This window comes from Triturus cristatus, chromosome 7 (genome assembly GCF_964204655.1).
Source record: "Triturus cristatus chromosome 7, aTriCri1.1, whole genome shotgun sequence".
In the NCBI taxonomy this organism is placed as follows: Eukaryota; Metazoa; Chordata; class Amphibia; order Caudata; family Salamandridae; genus Triturus; species Triturus cristatus.
Window position 1 is genome coordinate 1287647042 of NC_140590.1, and position 15630 is coordinate 1287662671.

At 45.9% G+C, this 15630-nt stretch overlaps 1 protein-coding gene across 1 annotated transcript in view; it reads right to left on the bottom strand.

The window, feature by feature from the left end:
- LOC146811901 (sulfotransferase 1 family member D1-like) overlaps window positions 1-3370 on the bottom strand; it is a 515287-nt gene extending 511917 nt beyond the window's left edge. The window contains exon 1 of the mRNA XM_085618863.1: window positions 3237-3370. The gene's annotated coding sequence lies outside the window, so the exon portion shown is untranslated. The remainder of the gene's footprint in view (window positions 1-3236) is intronic.
- Window positions 3371-15630: the final 12260 nt, after the last annotated feature.

Here is a 15630-nt window from a genome sequence, read left to right on the forward strand (position 1 = left end):
GGGCTGTTTTTATGAATTTCGGAGTCTGTCTAGCATCTATGGCGACAGCGCACCCAGTGTGCCTTCTGTTTTTGGGGCAAGGAATGCACCCAAAAGTGTAAACAGAAGAAGGAAAGTGCTGTGACAGTGAATTTTGACCAAGAAGTGGACACTGTCATCGCATGAGGGTCTCACAATGAACACTAATGCCAATTATGCAAGCCGAAAGAGGCGTAAGCCTGTCCGGAAAGTGTAAGATCACCCTCGTTGTTTTTTAGGTCTCGCCTGAATCGGCACATGCGCTGGTCTGGCGAGACTTATTGAGAGGGCTCCAAAAAGTGCTACCAGGCCAGCCTAGAGCTACAGTGCATGTGCGTGGGCGCTCGCGCCGCGCTTTACCGCGATTACTTTCACTTTCGCGGCCGCTTTGATGTGTGATCGCGATCACTTTCGCGGCCGCACGGCCGCTTTGCATAGACAATAGGTCTCGCTTTTGGGACCTTATAAGTATTTAGTTATGCAGCTGTTGCATGGCTAAACACTTATAAGGTCCCAAAGGCGAGACCTATTGGCTATGCCAATGCTTGTTTGTCTTTCTGTGCCATTTCTGCAGGGTTACTTAAGAGCATTTTGTGAAATTGCCTCCTCAGAAATACGGGCTGTAATAAACACTCCTGTCCCAACAATAGTTGCATGCAGTGACACCTTGCTTTGCTTATTAAGATGCAAGCTGTGATACGACAGTGTGTAGATGACCTGCAGTGTCTGTGCCACCCAGCAGGGTGTGTGGCTCCCAAATGGGGGGTGGTCGCCTCAGCGTCGCAAAGAGGAATAAAAGATATTGCTGTTTGTTGCACTTGCTATTCATTGGAGCCAAAAAACATTTACACACACGGGCCCCAGCACATTGCCTTTCTGTGTAGCGCAGTTCTAAATGACTATCGTTGCATGTAATAATTGCTACAGAAGTTAAAGTAGTGTAGCACAAATAAATACATTTTAAGGAACATTGCAGGGTTGGGATAGTGGCGAGCTTAGCCACAGATACCCCTTTACCATTCATGTCTATACTACGAGATTTCGTGGTAAAGGCATGCGTGGTAAAGGAAAGAGTGGTTGAGATGCATTTGGGGTTTAGGCTGCATGGTAGAGGCACGTGTGGTTTAACCATGCGCGCTTCTATCATACAACCGGATACAGGAGGCAAAACTGACCACCAGGGCAACCAAGTGTCTGGTGGGGCAGTCCTCTGTAGTCTACCTTGGGCATGAGGTGGGGAACAGAAAGATTAGACTGTTGGATGCCCAGATTTATTATGAAGATGGAATGCTAAGTGCCTACTGCTCCGATTGAAGTTAAGGTCTTTTTAGAACTCACACGGTATTACAGGAACTTAGTGGCAAACTATAGGAGTATAGATGACACATGGATGGCTGTGACCTCAAGGAAGCAACCAGGACTGAGGCATGTCAGAAAGCATCTGAGGAACTGAAGAAGGCACAATGATGTACACCCGCACTGAAAGCACCTGACTACAGTAAGCCTTTCATTGTACAGATGTACGCCTCTGATAAAGGAGTTTGAACGGTGTTAGCTAAACTGGATGACAAAGGTAAAGGGCACCCGATAGTCTTTATTAGTAGGAGATTACTACCAAGGGAAAAGAGCTGGGCGGTTATCAAGGAGGAGTGCTTTGCCTTAGTAAGGGCCTTGCATAAGCTCCGCCCTTTTTTTTGGGCACTAAATTGGTGGTGCAAACGGATCATAAGCCACTGAAATGTTTGACAGCTAAGAAGTGAGAGAATTTTAAAGTTGTTGAGATTGGGTTTTTTTGTTGCAAGGTTTAGACTTCGTGATGGAGCAGAGAGCTGGATTGCCCCCTGGGAATGCTGACTGGCTTTCCCAACGGTTTTACAAATCTGATCACCCAACCTCTCACTCTCTGTTTTGTGTGCATGAAGGATAAGAGCATGTGCTGCGTGTGCCAGTGAATGGCACAATACATAAAGACTGCAGTGCGTGCAGGATAAGTGCATGTGCTGGGTTTATGTGTATCTGCGAGTGCTACAATACAAAAAGGATACAGTGCTGGGCAGTGCATGCATGTTGAATGCAAGTGCTAAATGTATGTGTGCATTTGAATGGTACACTGCATGGAGGATACAGAATTATGCAATGTGTGTATTTTGTATAAATGCACTGGATGCATATGTACCTGTGCATCGTATAATACATGGAGGGTCCCAGGCCTGCATGGTGAATCATCGAGTGGAAGTAGAGAGCTCCTCCCGGACAGACTTGTGGATTGCTGCATTTCTGTAAGCTGGGTGGGAAACACACTTGGGTGGGGAGGACCAGGCCTCCGCTGTACACCTCAAAGGGCGCTCATTGATAATGTTAGAGATCACAAGGAAGGGGCCTGAGCAAATCTCAGGAAGGAGCTGCTGACAACAGAATCATAAAGACCTCAGGGGAGGACCGTGTAAATTGTTTGTGCATGCCATATTCTTCCTTTGTGTGGGAAGCATTAGAAATAAAATACTTATCTTTGTTATAAAAGAGAGTATTTGGCTGGACAATGATTTATTGCTGCTGGTGCTCGCATTTTAAGTTGCGAGACGGTGTTCACTAATCTGTATCCACCACCTATTCAGCTGGGCTGGATGGGAGTAGAGAGAGGTCTGCGTGACATAAAACATGTATGCTGCTGCATGTGCAAGGGTCAGCACAGTGCACCAGGACACAGTCCGGGAGAGTCGCTGCAGTTAGTTGGAAACCAGGCGCCGTGTCTGAAGACAGATGGCGCTTTATAATTTGCACCGTCTGTAAAGCGCTGTAGGGTCTGAGAATCACATGTATGTAGTGTGTAACCGTTTTCTAAAAAGCTGTGATGTACGGTGGTAAAAGCTACTGTGTAATATGTATGAAAAGCATTGTGCGGTATGAGGGGAGAAAGCACTGTGTAATGTGTTCCCTGTGTGAGATACGAGGACAGAAAGTCTACGGTATGTAAATGATGGTGTCGTCTGTGGCAAGACGGTGCTACAAAATGTGTAAACTGTGCTTAGAGCGCTAGGAAGACTGATAACGTATACTGTAAATCAGCCAAACAATTTGGATTTACCGTGCGCATATCCAGCGCCTTAAAGCCGTTATGTGGAGTCCGGTGGAAAGATCCCTCCCTCCCTACCCGCCCTCAGACGAGTGTTACTCAGACTTAAATACAGCCCGTGGACTATCGTGAATCCGCCACTCACCTTCTCTCCGGGCGGATTCCGGTCTCCTCCAGTCCTTACTTCGTAACTAGTGTTGAAAAGAATAGAAGAGGCAGCACAGTGGGAACAGGGAGCAGGCGTCGCTCTGCTCTCTTATCAGAGCCGCTTTGCAGAACAGGGCTTCTGGGCGTGGTCAAAGTAGGCTCTCAGGCTGGCAGTATAACACGTGATGGGGTGGAGGGTGAGAGACTTCTCAGATTTCTCCTGGGACTGAGAGGGATCGGACATTTCTATGTGGAGAGAATGTAGCTTAACGGCCAGAGCTGCAGACTTTACAACTGGTAAATCGTCTCAGGTTCCTGTCTCAGCGTCGACTCGACATCCTGTGATCCTTGGCAAAGTACTTAATCTCCTCGTGCCTGCAAAAAAAATAAATGTGTCTGTGTAATGTAACTGGTGCTCATGTACACCGCAACAATTATACCTTCGAGTCGGTTTCGCGCTGTATAAAAAAAATGCCCCCCAAAAAGGACCGTGTTCACAGCAGCCAGGTTCACAAAATTGGTGTTGTGGGATCATGTGCCTCAATTTTGAATATAAATCAGGATGAACTGCAGATAAGGATTGCAGCAGGCGTATCCCACTTGTGAAATGAAAGCAATGTTATCACTTTTAAGTTTGAAAAATGCTGTTTACGTCCTTCCCGAACCTTTGCTCCTGCCCCACCCCCTTGCACTCAGACCTCCTTATCTGCTCATACACTGTTACCTCTGCCTCTTCTAATCACTAGTGGCAGAAGGTTATCTTTTGAAAGTAAAGTGGCATAATCAAGGTTTCCTCTAAAATGTGTACTTTATGTGCAGCAATTAAGGTGCTTCGTGCACTATAGTCAAGGCTTTGTGCACTGGAGACAAGCAACAGCTTAATATGCAAGTATGTGCCACATGAAAGCTATCAAACTCAGTGGCATAGCAAGGGTACCATCAGCCCTAATCTAAGTCAGTAAAAAAATTGACCGCACCTCACCTTTGAGTTGGTTTTAAAAGACACCCATTAAAGGTGTGCAGTGGCCTTTGCACTTTTGAACCCGGTGACACTGAATCTTATTGTTTAATCATTCTAGGCATCATTCTTCTCTCTTCGCTAACGTCGTGCCTCTCTTATGGCCTCCTAGCACCTTTTATCATCCCTATCCGCTTCCACTCTATCTGTCTCACTTGTCCTTAGCTCGTTCCTCCTTTAAAAAAAGGTTTTGTCTTGTCTCCTTGCGCCTCTTTATCTTTCCCACTTTTCTTTCTCCCTTTCTGCTCCCCTCTACTTCTTTCTCCCCATCCTGCCTCCTCTCTTCAGTCTACATCCTACCACTCTCTCTTCCCCAAACTTTCTCTAATCTCCCTGTCCTTTCTCTCTCATTCTACCCTTTCTCTATCAAATTTATATCCTGACTAAGCGTCTCAATTATTCCTCTCGTTCATTAACTCTGACCTCCTTGATTTTCACCTTTGTCTACCTGTCTCTTTATTACTTTAAACTGCTCTATGCAAGTTTTCAATTTCCAGCATTTGAAGAACACAACTACAAAACAACAACCCCCCCCCCCCCCCCCCCAACTCGGATGACAGCTCTTACCCAGCAATGTGCAAAACCACTTATTTATTGTACTAATGAATTAACCCCTTGACTGGTGTGTCTGGTGTTGCCCTGAAAGTCTCCTTTCAATCTTTTCCCCTCCCCTCTTGTTACCTATCGCCTTTTGTTTGTTCTTATCATCCTTCCTTCCCTTTTCTCTTCTTTCTGTGTTTTACACTCCTTCCTTTCTTTTCTTCAGCATGTCTTGCTTATTCACTTTTTCCTTTTTACTTTCTCACTCCCTTAGTTCATCTTCTCCATTCATGTCCCCTTTTCACTCTACACTCAAATATCCCGTTTCCCTCACCCCCCCCCCCCCCCCAAATCGTCTCTCTTCATCTTTCTATTATTTAAGTCCTTCCTATTATTCCGCTTTTTTACCTAGGACCTTTTCTTTCTTTCCAGTCCCGTCCTTATCTTTTCTACTTGTCTCTACTCTCCCATCTTTTCTTTCATTCTCTCTTTCCTACATGAGAGAGAGAAAGAAACTTTATTGCATGATTTGTTAAAACCCTTGCAACCCACTTCATAACTAAAAAGTTGTTGCAATATGTAAAGTTAATAATTAGTCCCAGGTTCCTGTAAAAATAAAGGCACCCCACATCATAACATCTAAAACTCTATTGTGAGTGCACTACACATAGCTCCTGTAGCAATGTTCCCATGAGAAGACGGCTGTCCTAGTTTATAATAGCATTTGAGACCCGGGTCCACTAGCCAGTAAATTACCCCCTGTTTTGTTGTCAATTTTGTTTTATTTTATTGGCTAAAACTGTTCGTGTGCCAGTCTGCTCCGTAAATGGCGATAGTTCATCAACTGATACAGGTAAGTTGGAGGTCTAGGTCTCAGGCCGAGGAAACGTTACGCATATCACCTCCGCTTATTTTTTTTGCAAAGCAATCCATGAACCTAACCAATGTGCAATTTAAGGTGGTATTCCGGGGATCAAAGCAGGCCAACACTGCACCTCTACATGATCTGACCTCCTTCTCAATCCAACCCCTTCGTAATAGGGCCGTCCTTTCCTTCAAGAGGTTGGGGGCACAAACACAGTACGTGCAAAAGATCTTCCCTATGTTGGCCGCAAAGCCGGCATGTTTCCAACGCACAGTCTCTTTTCCATTTGGGGAGATGACATATCGTAGATATCACCCCCATTCTCAGTTTTAAGAAGTGGAGCTTAGTACATGCACTGAAGGAGAGAGTTAGATAACTCTGAGGTTTCAGCTGAGCGTAAGTGCTAAGAGTCATCAAACCATGGCTTCTAATGGAAATGTTGTCCCTATCTTCGACTGAGGAAAGTCTTTTCGCATTGAGTTTTATTAGCCTCTTAAATTCATTTTGGCTTACATGTAAGTCCCAGAGCTCGCTCAGGCCGAGAGTGCTGAGCCCAGAGGACAGATAGCGGTGCCCAGCTGGCCATCGTCTTGTGTTAAGCTGGGCCCATAAGTGGTGAGCCAAGCTACCCTCCTTTGACGCCCTCAGCTTATGACAGCTTATTAGATACTTCGCCATTCGGCCCATTGACTGTCTGCAGCCTAATTTGTGCTGGTGAAGTGTGGAAAGGTAGCTGGAAAGTCGTTCTGAAATTTTTGCGACTAATTTGTCTAGTTGGCCGCTGTCTAGCCCTTTTAGCACCTCACTTCCGTAGGTTAAAGTTGGAATGACCTTTGCCTGGGCCACTTGCAGGGTTGGAGCAAAAGTTGGGCCAAATGTTTTCTTGTGAATGGAGCTAAGTGCAAATGCTAATGCATTTCCTTTCTTTTTTTGTTCACCCAGTTGGCTCTTGTATCTGTCGTTGTTAATAAAGAAGACTCCTAAGTACTTGTGGAAGCTGGTTTCTTCTATTTTTTCCAAATTTAAAACCCATGCCAGCTTCTCAGCCCAAATTTTAGTTTTCTTGTTATTGATCTGAAGCCCATTCTTGTTTGAATATGCGGCGGTTGCGTCCAGGAGCCGTTGTAGGCCTATCTTTGTGTGACTCAAGAGAACACATCGTCGGCATACAGAAGGTTTGACAGGTGGAGACTACCTATTTTGGGTGGGTGCAAATTAGCTAAATTCAGGACTTCCGGGAGATCGGATAAAAAAAAAATTAAAAAGTGTTGGGGCCAGGACACACCCTTGCTTAAGGCCTTGCGTTGTCGAAATTGGACGTAACAGTCTTGAACCGTCTCTGATCTTGATCCTGACCCACGTGTCCTGATGCAAAAGCTGCACAGCTCTCAATAGGCTAATTGGGATCTCTCTTTCCTACATCCTTTGTCCATTTTGTAATGCTGTGGCTCGCCTGCCTTTATTCTCTCTACTTCATATCCCATTCTCACCTACCCTTCTATGTCCTTCCTATATATCCCTCCTCTATATCACTCCTCCGTAGTAGCACACTTCTCCTCCCAACCTCTTTCTATCCAGCTCTAATGTGTTCCAAATTTCTATTTTTCTTGATTTCCGTTGCCTTTTCCATCATCTATCAACTTCCACCCTGTCTCCTTGTCCTCTTTTATATCAATCTCTTACATAAACCGAGTGAAAGTTTCTGATGACCCCCCCACCCGCCAGTCTGAGTAGCTGCTCCTATGCCACGAAGCTAAGCCTCTTGTACCACTTCCTGAGCCCAGGTTGCCAGCTTCCAACCATTGTAGGTATATGAGGCCTAGGTTTCAAGCCGGCTCCTGTTGACCACAATTCATCTGCAGGCACCCTAAGCATGTGCTAGCCTCGAAAGGTACCTCTATCCCAGTAAGCTTCACTACGGGAATATGCATGCCTTGCACTTCACAAGATGGAATATGTGAAAGGCAGTATGTCGGAGGGAAAATCAGCCTTCAAGACCCATGTACTGAGTTCCCACTCTTCACAGAACTGTAACTCCATCCAACTGTGCTAATATTCCTTCACTGGGCCCCCCAGAACCCACTGCTGATGTCCCCATTCACTGAGTTCTACAAATTGCTGACGTGCTTCTTCGCTGGGATCCCTGCAAGCCAATATATAAGTCCTTCATAATCCTGCCCCTGTGCTGACATGCCCCTCATTGAGCGTCAGCCAACCAAACCCTACCTCCAGTGCTGGCACCCGCTCGCTAGTAACAACAGAACTGATTCGCTGAACTTTATTTCTCATGGGTATGCCTAGCTACTCATTCTCATGACACTAACAAAGGAGCACAGCTAAAAGTTACACCTTGAGGAATTATTACCCAACTTGTTCGTGCTCAGTCTCTCAACCTCAGAAGGATGAAAGGCTTACCTTACATCCGGAGGCCAAATTCTCCTTAATCCGGCTCCCTATTCTAAGAATAGAGCTCACCCCAACCTGCCCTCTGCCTGTCTGGTGCTGCCACAAGACACTGAAACTCTTCCCAAGACGACACACATGCGTGTGATGCCTTTGAGCATGATGGACTCCGAGGAGTGGAGTGAAGGTAGATCATCAGCAAGATGCTGTTGGCAGTGGCAGAAAGGCGTAATTGGGTGGGGGGGCTGAACCAAGGGCACACTTGGGAGAGAGGCTGGGACCGGAGCCTCGGCAGTGGATTAGACATATTAGGGGTGCTCTAAGCTGTGCTTGTCTTATCAGACCAACTCAACTACTGCCTTGTGGCATTAAATACTGCACAGCTGTCTTTATTTGCTCTTCAGTGATATCACATAAATAAAGGACCAGGGCAAGAATCTGGAGTTCTTGACTGACATTGACCAGACTCCTGTTCTTCTGGGTGACTGCTTTGGGAAACATGACTCAGTTTCCAGGCAAAACACACATTTTCCAGCATTGACTGATCATACCTCCTCATCCCTTCCAAACAGATACACACAGCACAAACAGATCTTGGAGCAGTGCTTTTTCAGCCCTAGCTCGGCTGCCGATAGAAGTGCAGGGCCTGGGCCTGGATCAATGCCAAGTACAGTAATAATTTTACATCAAGGTAGAAACAGCTATTCAATTTTAAATTACATTTTTAAATATTTTGTTTAAAAAAAATACATTCAAATAATTCACTTTTCAATTAAGGGGGCACTATTAAACCCTTTGCCAAGTGTTTGAATACATATTAGTAAAAAAACACACCAAATGACATTAATGGGAAAGAGACAAGTACAAATCTTTAAAAAGCAGCACTGTAGGAAGGTAGGATCCTTCTGTATGGTTCCCCCCACTTGCATGGTGCTATGCTGATTTTTGACTAGTCTGACTGGGATCCTGTTAATCAGGATCCCAGTCTATCTGCTTACTCCCTAAATTGTTGTGTTCAGTACTTAGGGACATCCCAGATTGGATACTGGGGTACCCTTATAGGTCCCTAGTATATAGTACTAAGGTACCCAGGGCATAGGTACTCCAGAGGTCTTCCAAGGGCTGAAGCATGTATTATGCCACCCATGAGAGACCATGCAAAATGGAACTACAGGCCTGCCATTGCAGCCTGTGTTCGTTGGTGCTTGAACCTCTTACCTAAGATATAGGTTTCCTATATGTAAGGTTCACTGCACTTAAACCTATAAGGCTTCGCTCTAGCAGGCCTTTGCAATCCTGAAGGCAGGGTGCTTGATTCTAATTGAGAGGGTGTCCCTGCATGAGCAGGACACCCCTGTAGCCTGCAGAGTCTATTCACCCTGGTTGTCAGTGAAGCAGGCATATAATTTATAGAGGGGCACCGCGTAATTACCCGATGACCATCTCAAAAACGGCTGCAACGAATCCTTTCATGTTTGCTATCAAACATGTTAGAATATTACCCCCAAACTGTAAATGGTGTGGGAGGTATGATTCCAAGCACTGGAAGAGCCCTCCTTAGGATCTCAGTGTTCCCGGTGCCAACCTTCTAGACCTGGACAGCACAAAATGGTTGCTGCTAACCAGAGACATATTTCTGCCCTCCTTCTGTTGAGCCAAGCTCGAGAAGAAGGTGGAGCAATAGGCATCCTGTCACTGGGAGGTGCGACCAACTCTCAGACAGGATTTAGTGTATTGGGACCGGGTGGGTGCGCTTGCCAGCTCCAGAAAGTCTGCATGAGGGGCACACTTGGTGTCCCCATGCATAGTCCAGTTCTAACCAGTTCTGGGAGCCGTTGGCTTCACTCTGGCGTGAAACTGGACACAGGACTTGGGAGTAACCTCCCTCTGTCCAGTCCCTCCCCTGGGAGGGTCCCCTGAATCTTCCCAACCCTTTCCCTAGGGTACTTATGGGCTTACCTGGGTGTAGGTCCCTAGATTCAGCGTGGGATAAGATTCAGATCAGACACCACTTCACTTCTACCATCTGGGCACTCTAGACTTTACTAGACTTTGTTTGGGCCTGACTTCATCTCCCTTCCAGTCTGCTGCATCGTCTGTGCCTTTGCATCATACAGGAACCTCCCAAGGCCTGTGAAGCATCAAAGACACCTGAAGAAATCTCCCTTTGAGTGACGGAGTCACTCCCCTGCATTCCAAGGCACCGCAACTAAGTCGACCGGTCTGCTGGACCTGAACTCCTCCAGACTCCGTGGGCTCTGCAACACAGGTGGTGGTTTTCCACATCTCCCGAGGCCTGCCCTGCCCTCTCACCAAGTTTGAGGCCAGTATCTTTCGTGGGGGTTGCAATAATGGAACCCCTTTGCACCACATCCAACTTGCAGCTGCAAAGGCTTGTTGCCTTCTTTGCAATGAAGATCTTCAGGCTCCAAGTAGTCCTAACCTCGAGCACCTCCAGTGACCAGAATCTTCAGCCACACCGTATCGTGTGCATCGTGGCCGGCATCATTTGGTGAGCTGCTTGAGGTCCTCTTGCGACTCCAGTTCCTGCGGCCTGTGGGCCCACTTGAGGGTCACACTTTATTCTGTTGGGCTCCCCTGATTACTCAGGGGCTGCCCTGACTCCCCTGCCTTTGGTGAGTCCCCTGGACCTTGCTGGTCCCGACGTTGCTCCTTCTTTGATTCCTCCATGGCTTGCTTTTGCCAAGGCTTGTTGGTGCTCCCGCCAGACACCGGCCCTTCAGCACTCGACATCCTTTGTGGGACAGCTCGTGCATGCCTCCTGGTCCTCCACAGCATTGCCTGGTCCTCACAGCTGCAGAATCAAGGTCATCGTCATCCATCCTGCAACATCCGACACTGGAGGGCATTTGTCTTCCAAGTCTCCTGGTCACCCCTGAGTGACATAGACTCTGTCCCCTCTGCTTGCAGGTACCTCTGATCAAGAATCCATCCTTGGGTTCCACCAGACACTTTCTCCTTCTTCGCCAGCAGCACTTTCCTGAAATCCTCCATTGGGTTCGATGGCGGGGTCCGACACCACTTCACAGGTATGCACCCGGATTCCCTGGTGGTAATGTGGGTACTAGGGTATCCACGGGTGGGGTGGCTCTCCAACTTTCTATCTTCCACTGGGGTTCTTCAGGGTCCACCGGGAAGGGTACTTAATCTTTAAAAATCCAACCGTGACTTGCAGATCGAGTTGTTCGGAGCATGTGGTTGTGTTTCCACACTGCACACGCTCTCCATGGGGTCCCTATCTACTCACCTTGAGTAGTTCCTTAGGGTCCCAGCACTTCTACATCCTCTCAATACTGTCTTGACTCAAGTCGTTATTCTTATACCACTTTCTTAGTATATGGTTTGGTACCCCTGCGGCCACTGTGTATTTCGTGCTATTTACTATGTTTCTTTGCTAACATAGTGTGTGCATTGTGTTTATCTCCGTGTTGGAGTTATTGGAACGTACTAAAGAGTATTATATAATAAATACATATTTTTATAAATACTTGGGGGTTGATTAGGATGGCGATCCGCCCTCCATCGCAACCTGATTTACCCCCCGCCATATTATAATGGCAGGGGGTATTGCGCCGGATGCAAAGTGCATCCAACGCTTTTCCGCCGGTCGGCAATGGTTCCGATTGCTGGACCGGTGGACTTGGGCCAACCATTCATATTAGGATGTGTGGCATTCAAGGCCTTTCCATGGCGGTGATGCTGCCATGGAAAGGCTTATTATATGGCTACAATGGTTCTGTCGGGGAAATACAATTACTTTGGGATGTTCACAATATAAATACATCACATGTAACATGTATCCATGATTCAGGAAGAGAAAAGAACAATACCCAAGCGAAAGTTTCAATCAATATTTTAAGAAGTAACAAATAAGTTGGGCTACAATGGTACAATTGAAAGAAATGTGAGAAAGGGGTGACATGTAGAAATGAATACAGACAATACACTTAATACACTTAGTATAACAAATAAAGTAATAGTTAGGAAGGTGCGATTTTTGGTAAAGTCCATATGATTGATCACATACGCCTCATGTTCATATGTGAATAGACTTTTGAACTGAGACGTTGCGTAGACTCTTAGTGTGCGTCGACGTTTCGACCCTATGTAAGGCGCAAAATATTTTCATGAGCGTCACGGCGGGTCTTCTTCGGGACGGAGGGGTATATGTAGCCCTGCGCAAGAGTCATTAATCACTGCGCATGTGTTATGCTTCTATCTCCAAAAACTTGGTTGATTTATAGTTGACCTCAAAAGAGACACGAGTCGTAGAGGTCTTGGCAAGTGTCCAAGTAATTAATTCTTTCACGATCTGGCTGAAAGAATTAATTACTTGGGCACTTGCCAAGACCTCTACGACTCGTGTCTCTTTTGAGGTCAACTATAAATCGACCCCGTTTTTGGAGATAGAAGCATAACACACGCACAGTGATTAATGACTCTTGCGCAGGGCTACATATACCCCTCCGTCCCGAAGAAGACCCGCCGTGACGCTCATGAAAATTTTTTGCGCCTTACATAGGGTCGAAACGTCGACGCACACTAAGAGTCTACGCAAAGTCTCAGTTCAAAAGTCTATTCACATATGAACAAAAGGCGTATGTGATCAATCATATGGACTTTACCAAAAATCGCACCTTCCTAACTATTACTTTATTTGTTATACTAAGTGTATTAAGTGTATTGTCTGTATTTATTTCTACATGTCACCCCTTTCTCACATTTCTTTCAATTGTACCATTGTAGCCCAACTTATTTGTTACTTCTTAAAATATTGATTGAAACTTTCGCTTGGGTGTTGTTCTTTTCTCTTCCTGAATCATGGATACATGTTACATGTAATGTATTTATATTGTGAACATCCCAAAGTAATTGTATTTCCCCGACAGAACCATTGTAGCCATATAATACAAATACCCAGGTTCTGAGGGACACAGGGTTACCCCATTACTTTTCATAGCCATGGAAAGGCTGGCGGGGATTTACTTAGGGGGCTCATTACGGGCACCCGGGGGGTTGGCGGGTCTGCACTTGGGGGGGATACCTATGGTACCCCCCTACATTGCCATGCACAAGGTGGCAGGCACAGCTCAGTGCCTGCCACGTTGTGCATTGCAATGCACAACATGGCATTTCACCATTGTGGCGGGTGCAGCAGGCAGCAGCACATGCCGCAATGTTAAAATGCCTGATGTATGTTAAAATGCATTTACTCTTTGTACAGATTTTACCTTTCGAGGGTGTTTTTTTGTCTTATAGTCACATATATATTTTATTTTTATCTTTCTTGCTGCATGACTATGTACTGATGTTCTACTTTGTTTACTATCTCAATAAAGCATTCTAAACTTTCAAAAAAATGCCTTATGCGACCGCCACGGTGGCAGTCGCATCATAATTGGGGTGGTGGGACCGCCGCATGGCTGGCGGGCGGTCCCGTTACTGCTATGGTGGCGGGCGGACTTAAGTCCGCCCACCATCCTAATCACCCCCTTGGTGTAGTTCTTTTTCACTTAATCTATACTATAAGATTGCATTCTAGTAAGACAAGCTGCTTTACACTCCTTCTGGACTAAGCCTGAAGGCTGCTTTCCACAGCTACCATTTGGAGAGCTTTCTAAGATTGTCTAAGACCTCTTATATCATCATAAGGGTTGTCTGGACTGGTGCAAGTTGCCCACTTACATAAGTGGACATCATATACCAGGTCAGCTTCTCCCAAGCACTATCAAACATTGAGCATATGGTATCTATGGAATGTCTCCATGATGATCAACACACTGCTTCCATAGAGCCTGTGGTGGCACACACGCGACATTTTTAGCGACCCCCAAGACCTCCTTCTCCATGGATTCCCTCACTACCACCCTCCAACAGTGTACTTCATCAATCAAGTGTCCTTCTCTCACACACCATTTGTTGTATAGCACTGCTCATACCAGTGTAGGATGTCAGAGCACTTTACATCACAGACATACATTATACAGAGACAATGAATCATATGTGTGTAATCAGTCTATAGAAAATGTTACATAAGAGAATGAGAATTAAAAGGGATAGGAATCACATGTCATTGATACTGGTAGGCAGTATATTTTATGAGTGTTTGGTTTGGAGTAGCAGACAATCTTTATTTAAAAAGTACCCCAGTGGTTGGGATGGCCCCAGTGGTTGGGGTTACTAATAGACTCTATTTCCACTCAAACAAACCCCTTTTAGCAATATTAGGATAATAAAAACCCGGGGGGAAAACAAAGTTCTAACTTATGCCATGCCGTTTTTGAGCAGCTCTTTGATAACAAATCATAGGTCACTGTGCTATATTAGGATTGTAATTTATGAATTGCAAGTAACAAAAGGATCTCTGTGACAAAAGCAGTAACTACGTGAGCTATCTACATAAATACAGTTATGTGATCTGCATGGTACACATTCTTCACAGTAGGCATATTAACCCTCTACACTACTTTATGATAAGTCAAAACTGCCACTAGACAAACTTCCGCCTCTCTCCAGCAGGAACAATAATCCCCAGAGTTATCTTGACATTTTATTGTTTCCTGAAAACTGCTGAACACACAGCACAAACATAAAACCAGACTTGCTCCATAAGCATCCCGAAATCACGTATTTGAAGTAGCTCTTGTATGTGAACGAAAAAGAGGCTTGGTAAAAAAAGTTTTTGCCAAGTCTTTAAACCAAATAATCCAGTTCAACTTGTTTATTTCACATTGCCCCAAATTGGCCTCCTGAAATGCTCCATTCTTAAATTAAATGAAGCAGCAGCCCCTTTGTCTTTGGTGTATGATCTGGGGCTCCTGCAGCACTGCCTGCCACAAAAGAAAGAGGAGTTTTTGCACCTCCCAAAAGGGACAATAAAAGGATATTTTGCAGTGGTGTCTCCTCTGCTAAGGCGGGGAGCATTGCCCCACTGCTTTTCAGCAGTGGAAGGAAAAATAAAATGATAACTGAAAGTTATAATCATTATTATATTTTTTCCTAGTGCAGGCATGGCATCTTTGCCAGGCAGGACGGGCGGGTTGGCCTGCTTTGCTGACAGAGCAACTGAGGGGGAGGAGTGGTTTGCACTGCCTAAAGTGCGCATGCTGTTTGGTCAGACCTCTGGGGCTGGCCAAACAGTCATACTCACTTAGCATGTTCTCCACCCATGCTGCATTAGAGCCTGGGTAGAGAACATGCCCAGGCTCTCTATCCCCGTCTGAGTGCTGTGGCTTTGCGCTCAGACCAATCACAACTTTGCAATTCAGCATTGTGATTGACTCAGGGGAGCTTCAGCCTGGGTGCTTCTGGTGCCTTGTTCTGGCCACCAGAGGAGAGACGTCACGAGGGAGGATGTGAGGGAGGACGCAGCAAAGAGGTAAGTTGAATGTAATTTCTTTCTTTTGAATTTACACCTCGTCTCTGTCTGTCCGTCAGCACCCTCCCACCTGTCTCCCTGCCCCGGCCCGCCATCACCACCACCGATCTGTGCCGACCGCCACTGACATTTCATTGACACCACGTGTGGGGCTATGGTAAAATGTC